Genomic DNA, 21,624 nt, shown 5'->3' on the forward strand with positions numbered 1-21,624 from the left:
TATACAAATGACCTAAGGTGAGAAATGACTGAGCGACTGAACTGAACTGAACTGAAGGTGAGAAATTGCTGGTGAGAAGTGCTCCGAGGAGTACAAGTATATCAGAGTGGCCAAAGAATTGTGAGCAAGAGAGACCAAGGTACCAGATGAAGCTGGGATGAAGACAAGGACGGATAATCAGGCCTCTGTAAATCATGGTGGGATATTGAGCTTCTCCTGGTTTGATGTGTCGAAAAGTCGCCCCTGGATACTGAGGGAGAGATCATGAGCGAACATCATTTAGTGTCAAAGAATGGAAAACATGAATTAATTTCTTTTGCAAATAATGATAAAGAAAGTTCTGGATTTTGCATGAAATGTTAAATGTTCTAAAACTGCAAGTAGAAATACAGATATCAATTTCAACATTGGAATGAAGACTTCTTAGTAAAGAGTAAAAATATATATATATATATATATATATATATATATATATATATATATCTATTCCATTTGATCTCCTACCTTTCTTCTCTTTTAGTCCACAATAAAGACCTGTCAGCATGTCAGGGTGGTGCTTCCTTTGGTAATATATACATGAAAATTGCAGAGAAGATTAGCATGGCCCCTGCACAAATATGACACAGACGTGCATATGGTCTTCCATATTTTTAGGTTGTTAATAGAGGAGACCCTAAGAGTTCTCTCATGATAAGTTTTCTTTCTTTTAGTGTATCTATATGAAACAATGGATGTTAACTAAATTTATTGTGGCAATCATTTCACAGTATATGTAAATCAAGCTATCACGCTCTGTACCTTTAACTTATACAGTGATATATGTCAATTGTTGTTGTTCAGTTGCGCAGTCATGTCCAACTGTTTGCGACCCCATGGACTGCAGCACACAGGCCTCCCTATCCCTCACCATCTTCTGGAGTTTGCCCAAGTTCATGTTCATTACCACTGAGTCATCTGTGCACATCAAATGACCAAAATACTGGAGCTTCAGCTTCAACATCAGTCATTCTGGTGAATATTCAAGGTTGATCTCCCTTCAGATTGACTGGTTTGATCTCCCTGCTGTCCAAGGGACTTTCGGGAGTCTACTCCAGCACCACAGTTTGAAGGCATCAATTCTTTGGCATTCTGCCTTCTTTATGGTCCAGCTCTCACAACCATATGTGACCACTGGGAAGACCATACCCTTGATTATACAGACCTTTGTGGGCAGACTAATGCCTCTGCTTTTCAACACTGTCTAGGTTGCCATCGCTTTCCTGCCATGAAGCAATTGTCTTTTGTTTTCATGGCTGCAGTCACATCCACAGTGATTTTGGAGCCCAAAATGAGGAAATTAGTCACTATTTCCACCATTTCCTTTTCTATTTGCCATGCGGTAATGGGGCCAGATGCTGTGCTCTTAGTTTTTTCAATATTTAGTATTAAGCCAGTTCTTTTACTTTCCTCCACCCTCATCAAGAGGCTCTTTAGTTCCTCTTCACTTTCTGCCATTAGAGTGGTATCATCCTCATATCTGAGTTTGTTGATGTCTCTTCTTCCTATCTTGATTTCAGCTTGTAACTCATCCAGCCCAGCATTTCTCATGATATGTGCTCAGCATATAGGTTAAACAAACAGGGTGACAGCCTGTTGTACTCTTTATGACATGTCAATAATATGTCAATTATTTCTCAATGAGACTGGGGAAAAAAAAGTCAGAGTGTCTAAAGATTATTAATGAGGTATGAGCATGTTTTGGCTCTGAAGTCCTAGCTCTCTTGTGTCTCCATCCATACATTCTCTATCCCTGGTCTCAGTTTATTTGTTCATATCATCATTTTTAATACATACAAGCACTTTTTTTCCTAAAATCCAAAGAGAATCCTGTTTCCAATATTACATTTTTGAAAACAGCACTCCAGGGCTGTGCCCCAGAAAAAACAGAGGTACCTGATGAAAGCCATTCTTTTGGAGAAAGATACAGCCCCTCTTTGATGCTTTTCTCCAAAATATCTTCCTAGCAACAACAACAAAGACACATGGGCAATCTGGCTCCTTTAAGAGCTAACTCACTGCTGAGCTTAGGGAAGGGTGAGGGGTGCTTGCTGGTCTTAGTAACAGTATCTCCTATACATTTTAACTCCCTTTGCCACCCCCAATTCCACTTGCAAACTGAAAATTGAAGCATGAGGTGTCTCAAAAACATAAAATCCTCTTTTGCCTGGTGGGATGTCTTTATTCCTGAGTAATTTCTCCAAATAACACCCCTGAGTCTCTGAAAATGTAAAAATTGCCTGTAGAGTCAAGGCAAATGAGGGCTAAATCCATTCATTATTTCCTTCTAGACTCTCATTCACCTCTAGTTGTAGGAAGCATCACAAACACAGGACTGATGAAAAGTGTATAAACATATTATCCAGATACTCAGGTTGTCACAGGGAGTGGTTTTTGGTTTTGATTTTAATATAAGCAAAGCTAGGCAGTGAAAATGTTCAGGTGAAAATAGAAGTTTTTCTTTCTGAAAGATAATATTTCTTATCTTGAATGATCTGATTCTTTGAATTCCATGGCAAATTCAGAAATCTCTTCTTATGTGACCTACTCTTGGATCCTTGCTTATATCTTCATTACCCAGCAAAGAGTAAGCATAATTGATAAGCAATCCGTGGTCCTCTTCACTTTGCTATGTATTGTCTTTGAATCTTTCAAGATAGTTTCTAGGTCATGTTTTGGTCCTAAATCACTCCCCAACTCTCAGTGACTAAATCCAACTTAATAGTGCTCACCATTCAAGGGACCCTGGCAGATAGATCAGCCATCACCTCAAACATTGCCAGTCAACATGCCTAAGAGAAAGGATGTGCTCAAGAGTCTCATGGATTCAACTCAATGCTCTGGATCAGAGATGACATGCTTCAATCACTTCTATTCACAACTTAATGAGTAGAGCTAAACATATGATGCTACCAAAAAGAGATACATACAATCCTAACATGTCTCTGAAGGCAAAGAACAAGAAATAGTTGAGGAATAACAATAAGGACCATCCCAATCCTGTAAAAGAACTATTTTTTTTCTTTCAAAAATGTAGAGAAAATTGAGAAACCCTAAACAGATAAGCACTGGAGAAGGAAATGGCAAACTACTCCAGTGTTCTTGCCTGGAGAATCCCAGGGACAGGGGAGCCTGGTGGGCTGGCATCTATGGGGTCACACAGAGTCGGACACGACTGAAGTGACTTAGCAGCAGCAGCAGCAAACAGATAGCAAAGTACAGAAAAACACAATTTTTCATTGTTAAGAGTCTGTTTATAAAAAGTAATGTTCCAAAAAAAAAAGTAATGTTCTACCAGCTGTATGCATGATTTCTTTGTAAATAACAACATGGGAGCTATTAGTCTCTTATCTCCAAATGTACATACTTTGGGAGTTCTGTCATTTACATCTCACCTTAGCAAAATGGTGGCTCAGATGGTAAGGAATCTGCCTGCAATGTGGGAGATTTGGGTTCAATCCCTGGGTCGAGAAGATACCCAGGAGAAAAGCATGGCAATCCACTGCAGTTTTCTTGCCTGGAGAACTGGATGAACAGAGAAGCCTGATGGGCTACAGTTCATGAGGAGGCAAGGAGTCAGACATGACTGAGTGACTAACATTTTCACTTTAGCAAAATAGAATAAGGCAGAATAAGTCAGGAGAAAGGGCAAAGAAGGAGTTGATAAAGCTAAAAACAAAATTAGAATCCAATATTTGACAGGAGATCTGGTATGCTTTTCTAGAACTCAGTGACAAATTTGGCTCTGAACATTCCAGGAAACATGCAAAAAAAGAAATGTAATCAATGGTGTGATACATAGTATCTACAAGTTAAAAGCAAAATATGTCATGAGAAGAAGCACAGTAATATCTGGCCCATGAGTCCTCAGGCACAGGGAATACATAATGTAGTACAGAAAGTAACAGAAAGCATGTCTACCATAGCATAAAACTCTAAGGCTGTAGCTTACTGTATCTTTTACTAAAATCCCACATGTATACATCACAAATATTTTTACTGTTATTTTCAGGTTTACTAATAATTATTATAATGATTTGGCTGTGTTTGTCAATATCCCACATCTTTATGGCCATCCAGGACATGAATGAGGAAAGAAATATGCTTTTTATCCCTAATGTAGCATTTATATAAACCACAGCTCACAAACAGGCATAAAGACTGCTAAATGTGGCCTTCAACTGTATACTTCACACAGTACTGTTTTTAAACTCGAATTTGAACTCTTTAGGTCTAAAATTCACTCTCCCACTTGGCCATATTTCTCAGCACTTCCTATCATGATCCACTTTATGTCCTTCATGTAGCCCCTGTAGGAATTAGAGTTTGAGGTCCCTGATATAAAATCCAGTGACTCAGTAAAATAAAATGTTTCATAAATTCAGTGTCTATTCCCTCTATACCAGCTGCTTTGAGGAAATATAAAACAAACAATAACTGTACTGATGTTTCTCAAACAGCTAAGTCTGTTGGGGAAGATAATTGCAAAACATTTGAGAACTTATAGTACTAAAATAACAATAACTATTCTATATATTTTATAGCTCAATATTTTAGCAAGTTATTTCACATTCATTGCTGCAATGGGTTCTTTAAGGAATATCACTAACCAATCAAAATAGGATTATAGTTCCCATTTTTCAGATAAAAATACTGAGATTCAAAAAGTTGAGTTCGCTTACTTCAAGTCACAAGGCTAATCACAGGTAAAGCATAAGCTCCATGGAGGGCTTTTTTTAGTTTTAAATCATACACAGACCGACACATAGTAGGCATTTCATATTCTCTAAATTAACAAGCAAAGGAACATGTACACCAACACACATATTGATTCATAAGTATGAATAGTAGAAAAAAGCTTATAAAAAAGAAAGATCAGAATGCACAAGTCACACAGTCTCACACCTAATACATACAATATAAATAAAACAAATAACATAACCAGATGTTATTTATGAACTCAAGACACTTGTGGAGGAAAGACAAAAAATGCAAGATACCTAAAAATATATATGCAAATATAATAATCCAAAATATTCATGAAAAGAATCAGCAATTACTCTTACCACTTTTAAAAAGCCAAGGATTTACGTAGAAGGAAATTTCCTAGAATTTGTGGGATTTAAAAATAAGCAATGCTAAAGGATTTATAGTATTTATTGCAATATCATCTATAATAGCAAAATATTGGAAAAGAAATCAAAGAAGACGCAAACAGATGGAGAGATAGACCATGATCTTGGATTGGAAGAATCAGTATTGTAAAAACAACCATTGTACCCAAAGCAACAGAATGAATGCAATCCTATCAAACTACCAATGGTATTTTTCAAAGAACTAGAGAAAAAAATCACAGTTTGTATGGAAACACAAAAAACCCCGAAGAGACAAAGCAATCTTGAGAAAGAAGAATGGAGATGGAGGAATCAACCTGCTTGACTTCAGACTATACTACAAAGCTACAGTCATCAAGACAGTATGGTATTGGCACAAAAACAGAAACATAGACCAATGGAAATAGGTAGAAAGCCCAGAGATAAACCCACACACCTATGGGCACCTTATCTGTGACAATGGAGGAAAGAATACACAACATAGAAAAGATAGTCACTTCAATAAATGGTGCTGGAAAAGCAGACAGCTGCATGTAAAAGAATGAAATCAGAACACTTCCTAATACCATTCAAAATGAATTAAAGACATAAATTTAAGATCAGAAATTATAAAACTCTTAGAGGAAAACATAGACAAAACACATTTTGACATAAATCACAGCAAGATTCTCTATGACCCACCTCCAAGAGTAAGGAAATAAAAATAAACAAATGGAACTTAATTAAACTTAAAAGCTTTTGCACAGCAAAGGAAACTATAAACAAAATGGAAAGACAACCATCAGAAAGGGATAAAATAATAGCAGCTCAAACAACTGATAAAGGATTAATCTTCAAAATATGTAAGCAGCTTATCTGGCTCAATACCTGAAAAACAAGCAACCTAATAAAAAAGTGGACAGAACCTAAACAAACATTTCTCCAAAGAAGATATATCAGATCAGATCAGATCAGATCAGTCACTCAGTCGTGTCCGACTCTTTGTGACCCCACGAATCGCAGCACGCCAGGCCTCCCTGTCCATCACCAACTCCCGGTGTTCACTCAGACTCACGTCCATCGAGTCAGTGATGCCATCCAGCCATCTCATCCTCTGTCGTCCCCTTCTCCTCCTGCCCCCAATCCCTCCCAGCATCAGAGTCTTTTCCAATGAGTCAATTCTTCACATGAGGTGGCCAAAGTACTGGAGTTTCAGCTTCAGCATCATTCCCTCCAAAGAAATCCCAGGGCTGATCTCCTTCAGAATGGACTGGTTGGATCTCCTTGCAGTCCAAGGGACTCTCAAGAGTCTTCTCCAACACCACAGTTCAAAAGCATCAATTCTTCAGCGCTCAGCCTTCTTCACAGTCCAACTCTCATATCCATACATGACCACAGGAAATACCATAGCCTTGACTAGACGAACCTTTGTTGGCAAAGTAATGTCTCTGCTTTTGAATATGCTATCTAGGTTGGTCATAACTTTCCTTCCAAGGAGTAAGTGTCTTTTAATTTCATGGCTGCAGTCACCACCTGTAGTGATTTTGGAGCCCAGAAAAATAAAGTCTGACACTGTTTCCACTGTTTCCCCATCTATTTCCCATGAAGTGGTGGGACCGGATGCCATGATCTTCGTTTTCTGAATGTTGAGCTTTAAGCCAACTTTTTCACTCTCCACTTTCACTTTCATCAAGAGGCTTTTGAGTTCCTCTTCACTTTCTGCCATAAGAGTGGTGTCATCTGCATATCTGAGGTTACTGATATTTCTCCCAGCAGTCTTGATTCCAGTTTGTGTTTCTTCCAGTCCAACGTTTCTCATGATGTACTCTGCATATAAGTTAAATAAACAGGGTGACAATATACAGCCTTGACGAACTCCTTTTCCTATTTGGAACCAGTCTGTTGTTCCATGTCCAGTTCTAACTGTTGCTTCTTGACCTGCATACAGATTTCTCAAGAGGCAGATCAGGTGGTCTGGTATTCCCATCTCTTGAAGAATTTTCCACAGTTTATTGTGATCCACACAGTCAAACGCTTTGGCATAGTCAATAAAGCAGAAATAGAACACATGAAAAGATGCTCAACATCACTCATTATTAGAGAAATGCAAATTACAACTACAGTGAGGTATAACCTCACACCAGTCAGAATGGCCATCATCAAACATCTACAAACAATAAATGCTGGAGAGGGTGTGGAGCAAAGGGGCCCCTCTTGCACTGTTGATGGGAATTCAAATTGATACAGACACTATGGAGAATAGGATAGAGATTCCTTTAAAAAAATACTAGGCATAAAACTACCATGTCACCCAGCAATCCTGCTACTGGACATATACCCTGAGAAAACAATAATTGAAAGAGACATATGTACCCCAATGTTCATTGCAGCACTATTTAAACTAGTTAGGACATGGAAGCAAACTAGATATCTATCCACAGATGAATGGATAAGGAAGTTGTAGTACATATACATAATGGGATATTACTCAGCCATAAAAAGGATGCATTTCAGTCAGTTCTAATGACTGGATGAACCTAGAACATAAACCAGAAAGACAAAAACATACATATACATATACACAGGCTTCCCAGGTGGCTCAATGGGTAAAGAATCTGACTGTAATACAGGAAATGTGGTGTCTACCCCTGGGTGGGGAAGATCCCCTAGAGAAGGGCATGGAAACCCACTCCAGTATTCTTGCCTGGAAAATCCCATGGACAGAGGAGCCTGGTGGGAACAATCCATAGAGTCACAAAGAGTTGGACATGACTTAAGTGACTGAGCACACATGCACACATGCATAAACACACACATATATCAGTAGAAATAGATAAAAAGATATGTATACACACATATTTAATGACATTTGCAAAGAAGAAACTGGCAGCATAACCAAAAACTAATAAAAATTGTAACCTTTGGAGTATAAGTATGGCCGGGATTTTTATAAAAAGTGTGACTTTTAAGAATATACTTTGTTACAGAATCTTGACTTTGGAATCATACAAATGATTTATATATCAAAAAAATATAAATTAAAAAATAATCTCCAAATATCAGAAACAGCTTTAAATGAATGAATCTAATTTTACCATCCTTGTGACATAAGTACAGAGAAAAAGGATTCATTTCAAATGATCTTAGCACAATGTACAAAACTTTGACCATCCATCCTTTGTAGTTTATATTTTAAGACAAGTAGAGTGGCACAGTATGCTGTCATTGCACTGACAGAAATTTCAGCTTGTTGTAGGAAAGGGATTTGGTTTTGGCAACAATGGATCAGACCAGGAAGGAAGTGGCTGAGCTCAGCAAATACGGATACTTGGTAGCATTATGTTTCCCAGGAAAAAAAAAAAAAAAGGCTTAAAATGATGAAAACTTCATGAATAAGTAAATTCAAGCACTCCTCTCAACAAGGCTGTGTGAGGATCACTGTATATATCCATCAACGAGGTAATGTACTAATTTGATCCATTTGGACTGTTACTTATAATGAGCCTATTTTATGAAAAGATTAAGGAGATAAAGAAACTGGATTTAAGACACATTTTCATAAGCCTGGGAGTGACTAGAAAATTATTTAACCCATTTCTCTTTGCTGAATAGGAAGAAATAGAAAACAAAAAGGAAACTAGATCAAACTAAAGGTAAAGAATATCTTGGAAAACAAGAAGTAAACACTGGAATAGCAAGATTATGCAACTTCTTTTCAAAAGAATACATTGTTCATTTACCTTGATTTGAAGCCACGGAGAAATTCATTAAGGCATGTTAAAACATAAAATTTCTTAAGAGAAAATGACTACAGTGGAACTTGGGAGGATGTTAATATTCACAAAATAGAGACTAATGTTGACTTTTGAGCCAAAATGTACTTTATGATTTTCAAGTTACTCTACTTAAGTTTTGTGCCATTTTTATTTGATTAAAAAAGAAACCTTGTCTTACAATTATTGTTTAATTGCTAAGTCCTTTCTGATTCTTTGCAATCCCATGGACTGCAGCATACCGGGCTTCCCTGCCCTTCGGTATCTCCAGGAGTTTGCTCAACTTATGTTCATTGAGTAAGTGATGCTATCCAACCATTTCATCCTCTGTCATCCCCTTCTCCTCCTACCCTCAGTCTTTCCCATCATTAGGGTCTTTCCCAATGAGTCTTTCCACTTACTTGTGAATATGATTAAATATGCTATTGTAAAATTATAGAATTTAAAGAAGATGAAAATGTATTTGGTTCTTTTAATAATATTCAAAATGAATACTACTGACTAGTTAAACCTGAACATATTTTTATACATATGAAAGTTTAAAATGTGCCTAAATACATCATTTCACATGTTTGTTTTAGGGGGCAAGATATATATATATATACACAATAAATTGATATTTTATTAGAGAATGAGATAGTCTAAAACATCTCTTTTCATTCTACTCCAGTGGTTTGTGTGCCTGTGTATCAGAGTGTTCAAAAGCAGGGAAACAAGGAGAATCCATAAATTCATCTACTTAAGGAAAAGGAATATAGATGAGATTAAAAGAAAGTGCTTCATTTACTAAGATAACCAGGAATACATTGTCAATATATTGATGTAAGAGATAAGGCAAAGGAAAGAGTCATGTCAAGAAATTGAATGAATCCTAGAGAAGAACTATTGCCAAGAGTTCAATTTTTATTTTTAATATGGCCTCATTAGTGTTAAATTGGAGAAGGCAATGGCCACCCACTCCAGTATTCTTGCCTGGAAAATGCTATGGACAGAGGAGCCTGGTGGGCTGCAGTCCATGGGGTCACAAAGAGTCGGACATGACTGAGTGACTTCACTTTCACTTTTCCCTTTCATGCATTGGAGAAGGAAATGGCAACCCACTCCAGTGTTCTTACCTGGAGAATCCCAGGGACGGGGGAGCCTGGTGGGCTGCCGTCAGTGGGGTCGCACAGAGTCAGACATGACTGAAGCGCTTAGCAGACTTAGCAGCAGTGTTAAATAGTCAAAATCAGTAGGAATTCTCACACATGCTCATTTATATTAAATTGCCCAAGTCTACCTTTATCCCTACTCCCTCTAAAGAGAAGTTTTCTCTTCTCATATTGTCCTTTGAAAAGCCTTTTACAAATATAAATTCTTCAATTATTTTTAAATAACAATGTTACTAATAGGCAAATATCAGAAAGTTGCATTTCAATTCAGATAAATCTCAAAGAGATACAGGGCTTCCAGGGCTGCTGTCTAGCCCCAAAAATCAAATTGAGGATCATATTTCAACAAGTGTGTTTATGCCACTTTCTATACATTAAAATTTTCTTACTGTTTACAACATCAAAAGGCAGCATTGTCAGAACCCTCTGCTTTGTTGACTAAGTTTCTTTAGAAAACGTGAAGCTATAGCAATCAGCATTAATGAAGATCTATGGGGTTTTAATGGGATTTTAGATAACCTGAATGTTGGTTAATCTGACCTTCATCAATAGTTCTTCAATGAATTAATCTCCTCAAACTTTCACCTCTTTTACCTGTATAATTTCTATCAAAGGATTCTACATGATACCAAGTGGCTACATATATGCTTTCCTGAATGAAACAGTCTTCCTGCCAGTGTATCTAAATGCCTGCTGTGAAATAACTATGAAACTAATCTTTTTTTTAATGTAATGTTCAAGTCACAAAGAGAGTTTAATAGCTATAACATAGATAAGTCAAAAAGGCTTTATAAAATTTACTTGATAAAGTATCATAAAGTTACACAAGGAAAGAGACAAAATAAAATAAATTCCCCTAATGTACCGCAAATATCAACCACCACACACTACCTACAAGCCATATGTTTTTTCCATCTGTTCTGTTATCGTCAACTAAATTTATAGTATTTGGGCTATCAGAAGGATTGTCAAACACAAGCTAGGCATGATTTTAAAACCTAGGTGTTACTGTTAGCTGTTTTATTCTCTTTTTCCTATTTTTTGAAGAAGAACCTACCCACTTCTATGCCCATTCCACCATTGATAATATTTCTTAGGTTCAGATTAAGATTCTGTGAGTTAGTCCTTAGGAAGATTAGATTAGCTTTGGAGCCACTAATCACCTACTGTTTTTAATGCCTCAGTGCTGGATACTGGTTAGAGGAACTGGAATTTCTCGAGATAAATATGATTCTTCCAAGTGCTAGGTCTGTGGCCTTTGTTTGGTAGATTATGATGTGTGGTAGGCAGAATCTCTGGGCTTCCCAGGTGGCACTAGTCGTAAAGAAACTACCTGCCAATGCAGGAGACACAGGGGACATGGGTTCAATCCCTGGGTTGTGAAGATTCCCTGGAATAGGAAATGGCAACCCACTCCAATATTCTCGACTGGAGAATCCCACGGACAGAGGAGCCTGGTAGGCTACAGTCGGTAGCGTTGCAGAGTCAGACACGAATGAAGCAACTTAACAGGAAGAATTCTAACATGACCTCTCTAAATGACTCAAACCTTTGTATAAACTTCACTCTTTGACTGGGAAAGGGACTTTCTGATTTCTTCTATCTAGAAGAATATGGCAAAAGTGGTGAAATAATCTCCCCTTTAATGAGGTTACAGTGTACGGCAACTGTGGTGCTGGATAAGACTCTTGAGAGCCCGTGGACTGCAAGGAGATCAAACCAGTCAATCTTAAAGGAAATCAACTTGAAATATTCATTGGAAGGACTAATGCTGAAGCTGAAGCTCCAATACTTTGGCCACCTGATGCAAAGAGATGACTCACTAGAAAAGACCCTGATGCTGGGAAAGATTGAGGGCAAGAGGAGACTAGGGTGGCCGAGAATGAGATGGTTGGATGGCATCACCAACTCAATGGACATGAATTTGAATAAACTTCAGGAGCTAGTGAAGGACAGGGCAGCCTGGCATGCTGCAGTCCATGGGGTCGCAAAGAGTCAGACTCAGCAACTGAACAACATGGCGAAGGTGATAGGTAATAACTTTTGTGATTACATTGCATTATATAAACTTCCAGTTCAGCAGACTGAAGCAAGAGATTGTTTGTTTTGAAGAAGTAAGTTGCCATGTTGTGAGGAGGCCTGTGATGAGACTGTGAGGAGGGACTTCAGGTGTCTCTGGGAGCTCAGAGTAGCCGGCAGTGAGCTAGGGATCTCAGTCCATAACTGCAAGAAACAATGTTGCAAACACCACATGAAATCAGAAGAGAATGCCAAGCTTCTGAAAGGATCTGTCTGGCTGATGCCTTCTTTGCAGGGTCTCACATCTAAGCAGAAGACCCAGCTATGATGTGCCTGGACTCCTAACCCATGGAAACTGGAAGAAAATAAATGTATATTATTTTGTATAGCAAAATTTGCAGTAATTGTTATATAACAATAGAAAATAAATACACCCAAGATTAAGTAATTTTCCTATGTGAGTCATTTCAAATCAAAACTATATTTTTTAAAGATGTAAACATAAATATTAAAATGAGTCCATAGATGTTGGGCGTGATGTTTGTGAAATAGTTTGTCAGATGTGCATATTAAGAGCAAGACCATGAGCAGGTGACAAATACCATCAGACACACAGTATTCTGGCCAAGAGTTCCATGAAGGAAGGACACATACTCTTTCATGAATCTGAAACCCAAGATCACTACTTTGAAGACAAACCATTTATGAAGAGCCAGGGGTTCTAGTCCTAATGAAAATTCAGTGAATAGAAAAAAGTGTAAAATTATCAAATTATGATGAAGAAATACAAAATTACTTACAAACTGCAGTATTTTGTGCTGTTGTCCTCAGTTGCTCAGTAGTGTCTGACTCTTTCAGACATGATTGCCAGGCTCCTTTGCAGACTGTAGCCTGCCAGGCTCCTCTGTCCACGGAATTTTCAAGGCAAGATTACTGGAGTGGGTTGCCATTTCCTACTTCAGGGGTTCTTGCCAGCCCAGGGATTGAACCCATGTCTTTTGAGTTTCCTGAATTGGCAAGTGCATTCTTTACCATTAGCACCACCTGGCAAGCCCACAAACAATCTGTAGCAGATTATAGTTTAGCAAACATTCTGCTCCTACCTACTATTAGGCAAATTATTTTTCCCACTCCATTGATGCTAGCTGTATGACCTGGGCATATGGGTAGAAGTGACAATGCTCCAGCCCCTAGGAAGTGTGGGTTCTCTTCGCTCCCTTTCAGCCTCTGCCCTGAGAAAAACTTGCCCCAGTATCAACAGCTTCTGGGTTCCCAAATTAGATACATGAAGCAAAGCTCTCCCAGCTCTCTCATAGATCCAAGACTAAAGAAGAGCCACCCCAGCTGACCCATGAGTATGAGAATAAATGCTTATTGTTGGATGCCATTGACATCCTCTGGTTATTTGCTACACACATGACTATTTCTTTGGATTTATAAAGCATTTGATGCAAGTGTGATGTTAACTCAGCAATCCAGTTAAGTTAGTACTTGACCCAAATACACCAAGATATCATATACTACAAGATAAAAAACTTAAAAGTCAGGTACATCTTAATATTTATTTATTTTGGCTGTGCCAAGTCTTAGTTGAACCATTTTTTAAAATAAGTTGTGAAATGTGGGATCTAGCTCCTCAACCAGGCATCAAACCTGGGCCCCTGCACTGTGAGCATGAAGTCCTAGCTACCTGTTCAACAGGGAAGTCTCCAGATACACCTTTTACTGGGCTCTAGGTAAAATGGAGGGTAACTAACAAATTACTCAAAGGAGTTCACTTTGTAACTCTCCTTCATTCATTAATAATAAGGAATTCACAATAATAAAAAGTATATATACTTGACATTCCTAAATTTTTATGTCATGAAAATTCTTATAGAAAACATTTTTAAAAATAATCTCTAAATTTCAGTTATAAGTATATTAAGCATGAACAAAACAAATTTTACTCATTTTTGTTTCAAAGGAAAACTACCACTTAAATGCACTACATAAAGAAGTTTTTGAAATGATGCCATATGTACAAAGAGAAATACATTTAAGGTAAAAATGCTCTAGGGTAGATATATTTTTAATGTGCCCTGAATTCAGATTCATGCATAAATTCTTTTCTCAGAACACTTACACACATAACATTCAAAGTACTCTTAATTGGGAAAATGAGTAAAACCACTTCTAATTTGAAGTATGCTACTGAAATTCAGATGGCTTTCATATTCAGCTCCAAAAAAAATGTACCTTGAAATACTCTTAGGACCAATATCATATGCAGTCAAATGCATAAAAGCTATTAATTACATCATGACAATATATAGTACAATATATAATAAATGTATATAATAAACAGTTGTACATTATAGACAAATGGCAACTCAGGGCCTGAATTAAATTATCCTTAGGATTACTGGAAATAAGTATGGCTTGTACATATGTATGTGAGACATAGATATAGTAATATAGACATCTATGAGCCTGTCAACCATACCTAAAATAATCCCAGGTAAGAAACATATTTAGCACTTCCTTTATTATGCTGGACAAAAAGAAGTTGAGATAGGAAAGCTAAAGATCTAATGAGCTATTAAGTAGAGGTAGAGCAAATTTCCCTCAGAAGAAATGGAGTGGCCATCACGGTCAACAGAAGAGTCCGAAATGCAGTACTTGGATGCAATCTCAAAAACAACAGAATCATCTCTGTTCGTTTCCAAGGCAAACCATTCAATATCACAGTAATCCAAGTCTATGCCCCAACCAGTAACGGTGAAGAAGCTGAAGTTGAATGGTTCTATGAAGACCTACAAGACCTTTTAGAACTAACACCCCAAAAAGATGTCCTTTTCATTATAGGGGACTGGAATGCAAAAGTAGGAAGTCAAGAAACACCTGGAGTAACAGGCAAATTTGGCCTTGGAATATGGATTGAAGCAGGGCAAAGACTAATAGAGCTTTGCCAATAAAATGCACTGGTCATAACAAACACCCTCTTCCAACAACACAAGAGAAGACTCTATACATGGACATCATCAGGTGGTCAACACCAAAATCAGATTGATTATATTCTTTGCAGCCAAAGATGGAGAAGCTCTATACAGTCAGCAAAAACAAGACCAGGAGCTGACTGTGGCTCAGACCATGAACTCCTTATTGCCAGATTCAGACTGAAATTGAATAAAGTAGGGAAAACCACTAGACCATTCAGGTATGACCTAAATCAAATCCCTTATGATTATACAGTGGAAGTGAGAAATAGATTTAAGGGCCTAGATCTGATAGAGTGCCTGATGAACTATGGAATGAGATTCGTGACATTGTACAGGAGACAGGGATCAAGATCATTCCCATAGAAAAGAAATGCAAAAAAGCAAAATGGCTGTCTGGGGAGGCCTTACAAATAGCTGTGAAAAGAAGAGAAGTGAAAAGCAAAGGAGAAAAGGAAAGATATAAGCATCTGAATGCAGAGTTCCAAAGAATAGCAAGAAGAGATAAGAAAGCCTTCTTCAGTGATCAATGCAAAGAAATAGAGGAAAACAACAGAATGGGAAAGACTAGGGATCTCTTCAAGAAAACCAGAGATACCAAAGGAACATTTCATGCAAAGATGAGCTCGATAAAGGACAGATATGGTATGGACCTAACAGAAGCAGAAGATATTAAGAAGAGATGGCAAGAATACACAGAAGAACTGTACAAAAAAGATCTTCACGACCCAGATAATCACGATGGTGTGATCACTGACCTAGAGCCAGACATCCTGGAATGTGAAGTCAAGTGGGCCTTAGAAAGCATCACTACCAACAAAGCTAGTGGAGGTGATGGAATTCCAGTTGAGCTATTCCAAATCCTGAAAGATGATGCTGTGAAAGTGCCGCACTCAATATGCCAGCCAATTTGGAAAACTCAGCAGTGGCCGCAGGACCCGAAAAGGTCAGTTTTTATTCCAATCCCCAAGAAAGGCAATGCCAAAGAATGCTCAAACTACTGCACAATTGCGCTCATCTCACACGCTAGTAAAGTAATGCTCAAAATTCTCCAAGCCAGGCTTCAGCAATATGTGAACCGTGAACTTCCTGGTGTTCAAGCTGGTTTTAGAAAAGGCAGAGGAACCAGAGATCAAATTGCCAACATCCGTTGGATCATGGAAAAAGCAAGAGAGTTCCAGAAAAACATCTATTTCTGCTTTATTGACTATGCCAAAGCGTTTGACTGTGTGGATCACAATAAACTGTGGAAAATTCTTCAAGAGATGGGAATACCAGACCACCTGATCTGCCTCTTGAGAAATTTGTATGCAGGTCAAGAAGCAACAGTTAGAACTGGACATGGAACAATAGACTGGTTCCAAATAGGAAAAGGAGTTCGTCAAGGCTGTATATTGTCACCCTGTTTATTTAACTTATATGCAGAGTACATCATGAGAAACGCTGGGCTGGAAGAAACACAAGCTGGAATCAAGATTGCCGGGAGAAATATAAATAACCTCAGATATGCAGATGACACCACTCTTACGGCAGAAAGTGAAGAGGAACTCAAAAGCCTCTTGATGAAAGTGAAAGCGGAGAGTGAAAAAGTTGGTTTAAAGCTCAACATTCAGAAAACGAAGATCATGGCATCCGGTCCCACCACTTCATGGGAAATAGATGGGGAAACAGTGGAAACAGTGTCAGACTTTATTTTTCTGGGCTCCAAAATCACTACAAATGGTGACTGCAGCCATGAAATTAAAAGACGCTTACTCCTTGGAAGGAAAGTTATGACCAACCTAGATAGCATATTCAAAAGCAGAGACATTACTTTGCCAACAAAGGTTCGTCTAGTCAAGGCTATGGTTTTTCCTGTGGTCATGTATGGATGTGAGAGTTGGACTGTGAAGAAGGCTGAGCGCTGAAGAATTGATGCTTTTGAACTGTGGTGTTGGAGAAGACTCTTGAGAGTCCCTTGGACTGCAAGGAGATCCAACCAGTCCATTCTGAAAATCAGCCCTGGGATTTCTTTGGAGGGAATGATGCTGAAGCTGAAACTCCAGTACTTTGGCCACCTCATATGAAGAGTTGATTCATTGGAAGAGACCCTGATGCTGGGAGGGATTGGGGGCGGGAGGAGAAGGGGACGACAGAGGATGAGATGGCTGGATGGCATCACTGACTCGATGGACGGGAGTTGGTGATGGACAGGGAGGCCTGGCGTGCTACGATTCATGGGGTTGCAAGGAGTCGGACACGACTGAGCGACTGATCTGATTTGAAAGCAAATTTCAGGAAGTAACATTTGTAACATTTTATCAGCTATTCTCAAAAATATACCTTTTAAATAAACATCTATAAAAGTCTAAAATAATTATAAGTATTGAAAAAAATCAGGAATTTTGCTTTCTTATTCCATGGTAAATCATGATTTAAGCAAAAAATATTCATACTTAGAACTGTTTTATAAGAATAAATGTTAAAGTCTAAGGTTCACTCTCATGGATAACTTTAGGTAATTAGAGTCTTTCCCTGAACTTCTAAGCACTACTATTAACATCTATAAAGTTATATTGAATATACTGAAGAGATGACCTGGGACCCAGTGATCTGTTAGATTTCTTCTCTTGAGCAATGTCATATCTATAACTAGTTCTAGTTCTGCATTTGTTTACAGCATATTAATAAGGTTCCATGAGATATTACTCTCCAGATTTTTCAAATGATTTTAGAACAACGTTAAGTGTATATATATATATATATATACACACACCTATATGTATAAACACGCACATATAGGTATGTGTGTATTTGTGTATATACACACACACAGTGGGAGTTTAACAAATACAATAGTGTCAGCACAAATTATGTGTGCATAGGAAGCTTGTGTGCCCTACTCATTTACTTAAAGAAATCAATGATCTGTATGCATTCAATTGTTTTTTAGTGCTTAAACTATTGTTTATTTCATTATAATTTTTTAGGAAGGGACATTTCTTGGCCAAATTGCAGGAGTATGATAATATAACATACAGGAGTGAATTTTGTTTGTTGTTTTAACCCTATAGCCACATTTATTTTACCCTGCATTTCTCCAATAGAATATCCATATACTGTCTCCTCTGAACATATCAGAGATGTTATATGTGACACATATATGTCCATATATGTGTGTATACATACAAATGTGTATTTGTGTTTATATATATGTTTGTATAATTCTGTTTTATTTTTATATATACATGTATGTATATATATATAAATATATTTAGAGAGAGGTATATATATATACATATATATATATATGGAGGGAATTGTGTGTATGTCTTGAAAAGAATTCTTAAATCTCGCTTATTGGTATAAACCACTGATACGCATGGTTTGGTTAAATTACCCCTGCCAGGTTTATTATCTACTCTTTTCCCCTGCTGTTAGCATGTGTAATTGTATGGTTTTAAGAACTTGAATGACTCACTATAAAGCAAGCTGAAAAAATAAGGGACAGATGTGTTTCTATGTGTTTTTTGAGGGTTGCTAGGATGGAACCCTTTCAGCTTATTTTGGAATCTCATCCTGGAGGTAACTTTTGCCTCCTTAGCTTTACCTCTCCCCCTACCCCAATCCTCAACTCCTCAACCACTAGTAAAATGGAGTGCTCACACTGTAAATGCCACCCATCCACCAGAATGAGGGAGCAAACAATACAGTGGCCACCCATCAGCAAAAGAATTATTATAGTCCCCTCCAGTAAGGTTAAATGAAGGAGAATCTTTCTATGAACAAAAGATAAGGCAAAGTGCCTCCCTCCTCCTTTATAAGCGATGATTAGTAAGAGACAGCCTAACAGATCATTTGTGGTAAGAGATCATAAACAAGACTATGAATGTTGATCAGATTTCAAAACTTTGGTCTTGATCCTATAACTGCATAGAAAAACCCACCCCATGGTTAACATAACCAGAAGCAGGCAGGAGCCAAAAGCTTTAATGAGAGGTCAAACCAACAGCAAAAGAGTTGAACTTTTACAGTTTCAGGGTCAGACAACTTATCAACAGAGTCAAATTCCCACTTTAACAGCAGCCAAGTAAACTCAACATGAATAGAAGATGTAGCATAAAAGTGGCTGCTGACAAAAGTGTTTTATCTTTAAATAAAAAACATGTTAGTAATGAGATGCTAGCTGGTTTAAGCCATGTCATTACACTTCCAGAGAAAAGTGGCTCTCAGTTTAGGGGTGCAAGAATTCCATACTAACCTTTATCAATTTGTGGGCTTTTTGTGATTCTCCTCTCTTACTTTCATTATTAGGCAATTGAAAAGAACACTGTGTTCTTGGTGAGCTGCTATTGCATGCTAATTTAAAAGATGACGTTAAGCCAGATAGTGAACTGCTTAAGGCTTACTCCTTGGAAGGAAAGTTATGACCAACCTAGATAGCATATTGAAAAGCAGGGACATTACTTTGCCAACAAAGGTCCGTCTAGTCAAGGCTATGGTTTTTCCAGTAGTCATGTATAGATGTGAGTTGGACTATGAAGAAAGCTGAGCACCGAAAAATTGATGCTTTTGAACTGCGGTGTTGGAGAAGACTCTTGAGAGTCCCATGGACTGCAAGGAGATCCAACCAGTCCATTCTAAAGGAGATCAGTCCTGGGTGTTCTTTGGAAGAACTGATGCTAAAGCTGAAACTCCAGTACTTTGGCCACCTCATGAGGAGAGTTGACTCATTGGAAAAGACTCTGATGCTGGAAGGGATTGGGGGCAAGAGAAAAAGGGGACAACAGAGGATGAGATGGCTGGATGGCATCACCGAGTCGATGGACGTGAGTTTGAGTGAACTCCAGGAGTTGGTGATGGACAGGGAGGCCTGGCATGCTGCAATTCATGGGGTCGCAAAGAGTTGGACATGGCTGAGTGACTGAACTGAACTGAACTAAGGCTTGTTTTGAGCTGAAGACTTCATCTCCCATCAATGGAGAGACAAAAAAAGAAACTCTCTCTATGGCCCTGCCTTCAATATCACAAATTCTTGAGTATATACAAGACTCACACGTAATAAAATGTAGTAGTGTGTAAACACACTCTGAATGCAATGCAAGCCATTGGAGTTTGAACTGAGTAGTGCAGCCATTAAAGGACACCTGCTGAAGGAGTGGTAGGAGTTTATTCCTACTCTATAGGCATTCAAGGGACTTTCCTGGTGGCTCAGATGGTAAAAGCATCTGCCCATAACTCAGGATTCCCAGGTTTGATCCCTGAGTTGGGAAGATCCCCTGGAGAAGGCAATGGAAACCCACTCCAGAACTCTTGCCTTGAAAATCCCATGGATGGAGGAGCCTGCTAGGCTACAGTCCATGGGGTCGCAAAGAGTTGGAAACGACTGAGCAACTTCACTTTCACTTTCATAGGCTTTCAAAAGGACACAGTCTTGATTGGCTGTTTGATTATTAAATGACATTGTGCACCTAAAAAGATGTCTCTTCTAATGTTAAAATCCGATATGGATATTTATTGCTTATTTCATAAATAGAAACATATCTAATGAAAAAGGAAAGCAATGCCAGGAATAAGCATATATATATAATTTATACCATTATGTGCATTAAATGCTAAAATAAGCATTTTATGAGGCAATTTCTTAAGATAAAGTCCTAAAAGTAGAATTCTTATTTAAGATATGCAATTTTAAAAATATGCAACATTCCTTTAAAATGTTGAACCAATCTTTCATCCAAAAAGTATATGATAATGCCCCTTTTTTTCATAGCTTTATGTTTTATGATTTTTAATTAAACTTTTTATCTTAATAGATTCACATGTCCTACTAAAAATATACAGAGACTCCCTATAACCTTCACCCAGTTTTCCCCAATGGTACCATTAAGCAACAGTATACTATCACAACCAGGATATTGGCACTGACAGTGAAGATACGGAGCATTTCTATCAACACAGGATTCTTTATGTTGCCCTTTTATAGCCACATCTATTTCCCTTCTACCTCCAATCCCCTCTTCAATCTCTGAAAACCAGAAACCTGTTTTCCATCTCTATAATTTGTGATTACAAAATTGTTACATAAATGGAATCATATTGTATGGAACATTTTAAGACTTCTTTTTCATTCAGCCTTAATAGAGTTAAATTCATCTAAGTTGTCACATTAATAGCTTTCCCCCCTTTTTATTGCTGCACAGTATTCCACAGAATGAAATACCACTGTTCAACCATTGCCCTGTTTCAGTTGTCACCAATTTTGAGCTATTATAAATAAAGCACTTCTAAAAGTATGTTAAATAAGAGTGGTAAGAGCAGACATTCTTGCCTTGTTCTCATCTTAGATGGAAAGAATAACCTCCTTTATTAAGTAGAATGTTAGCTGTAGCTTTTTGTAGTGCACCAGTATTTTTTCTCAAGTTGAGGTCATTCCTCTTTAATATTAACTTACTGAAAGTTTTTAATCAACATTTTGGTGTAGATCTTGTCAAATACCTTCTCGATTCCTTCTTTTTCCTTCCTTTCTTCCTTTCTCTTTTTCTTTCTTTCAAGGTTGGAATTTCTTTCTCTGGGGTAAGCGTGGCAAGCCTGC

General features: G+C 37.8%; 1 pseudogene; it reads left to right on the forward strand.

Annotated features, from left to right (window-relative positions):
* The first annotated feature begins 555 nt into the window (after positions 1-555).
* LOC112443623 (uncharacterized) lies at positions 556-652 on the forward strand (annotated as a pseudogene).
* The last annotated feature ends 20,972 nt before the right edge of the window (positions 653-21,624 follow it).

This window comes from Bos taurus, chromosome 2, assembly GCF_002263795.3.
Source record: "Bos taurus isolate L1 Dominette 01449 registration number 42190680 breed Hereford chromosome 2, ARS-UCD2.0, whole genome shotgun sequence".
NCBI classification, from domain to species: domain Eukaryota; kingdom Metazoa; phylum Chordata; class Mammalia; order Artiodactyla; family Bovidae; genus Bos; species Bos taurus.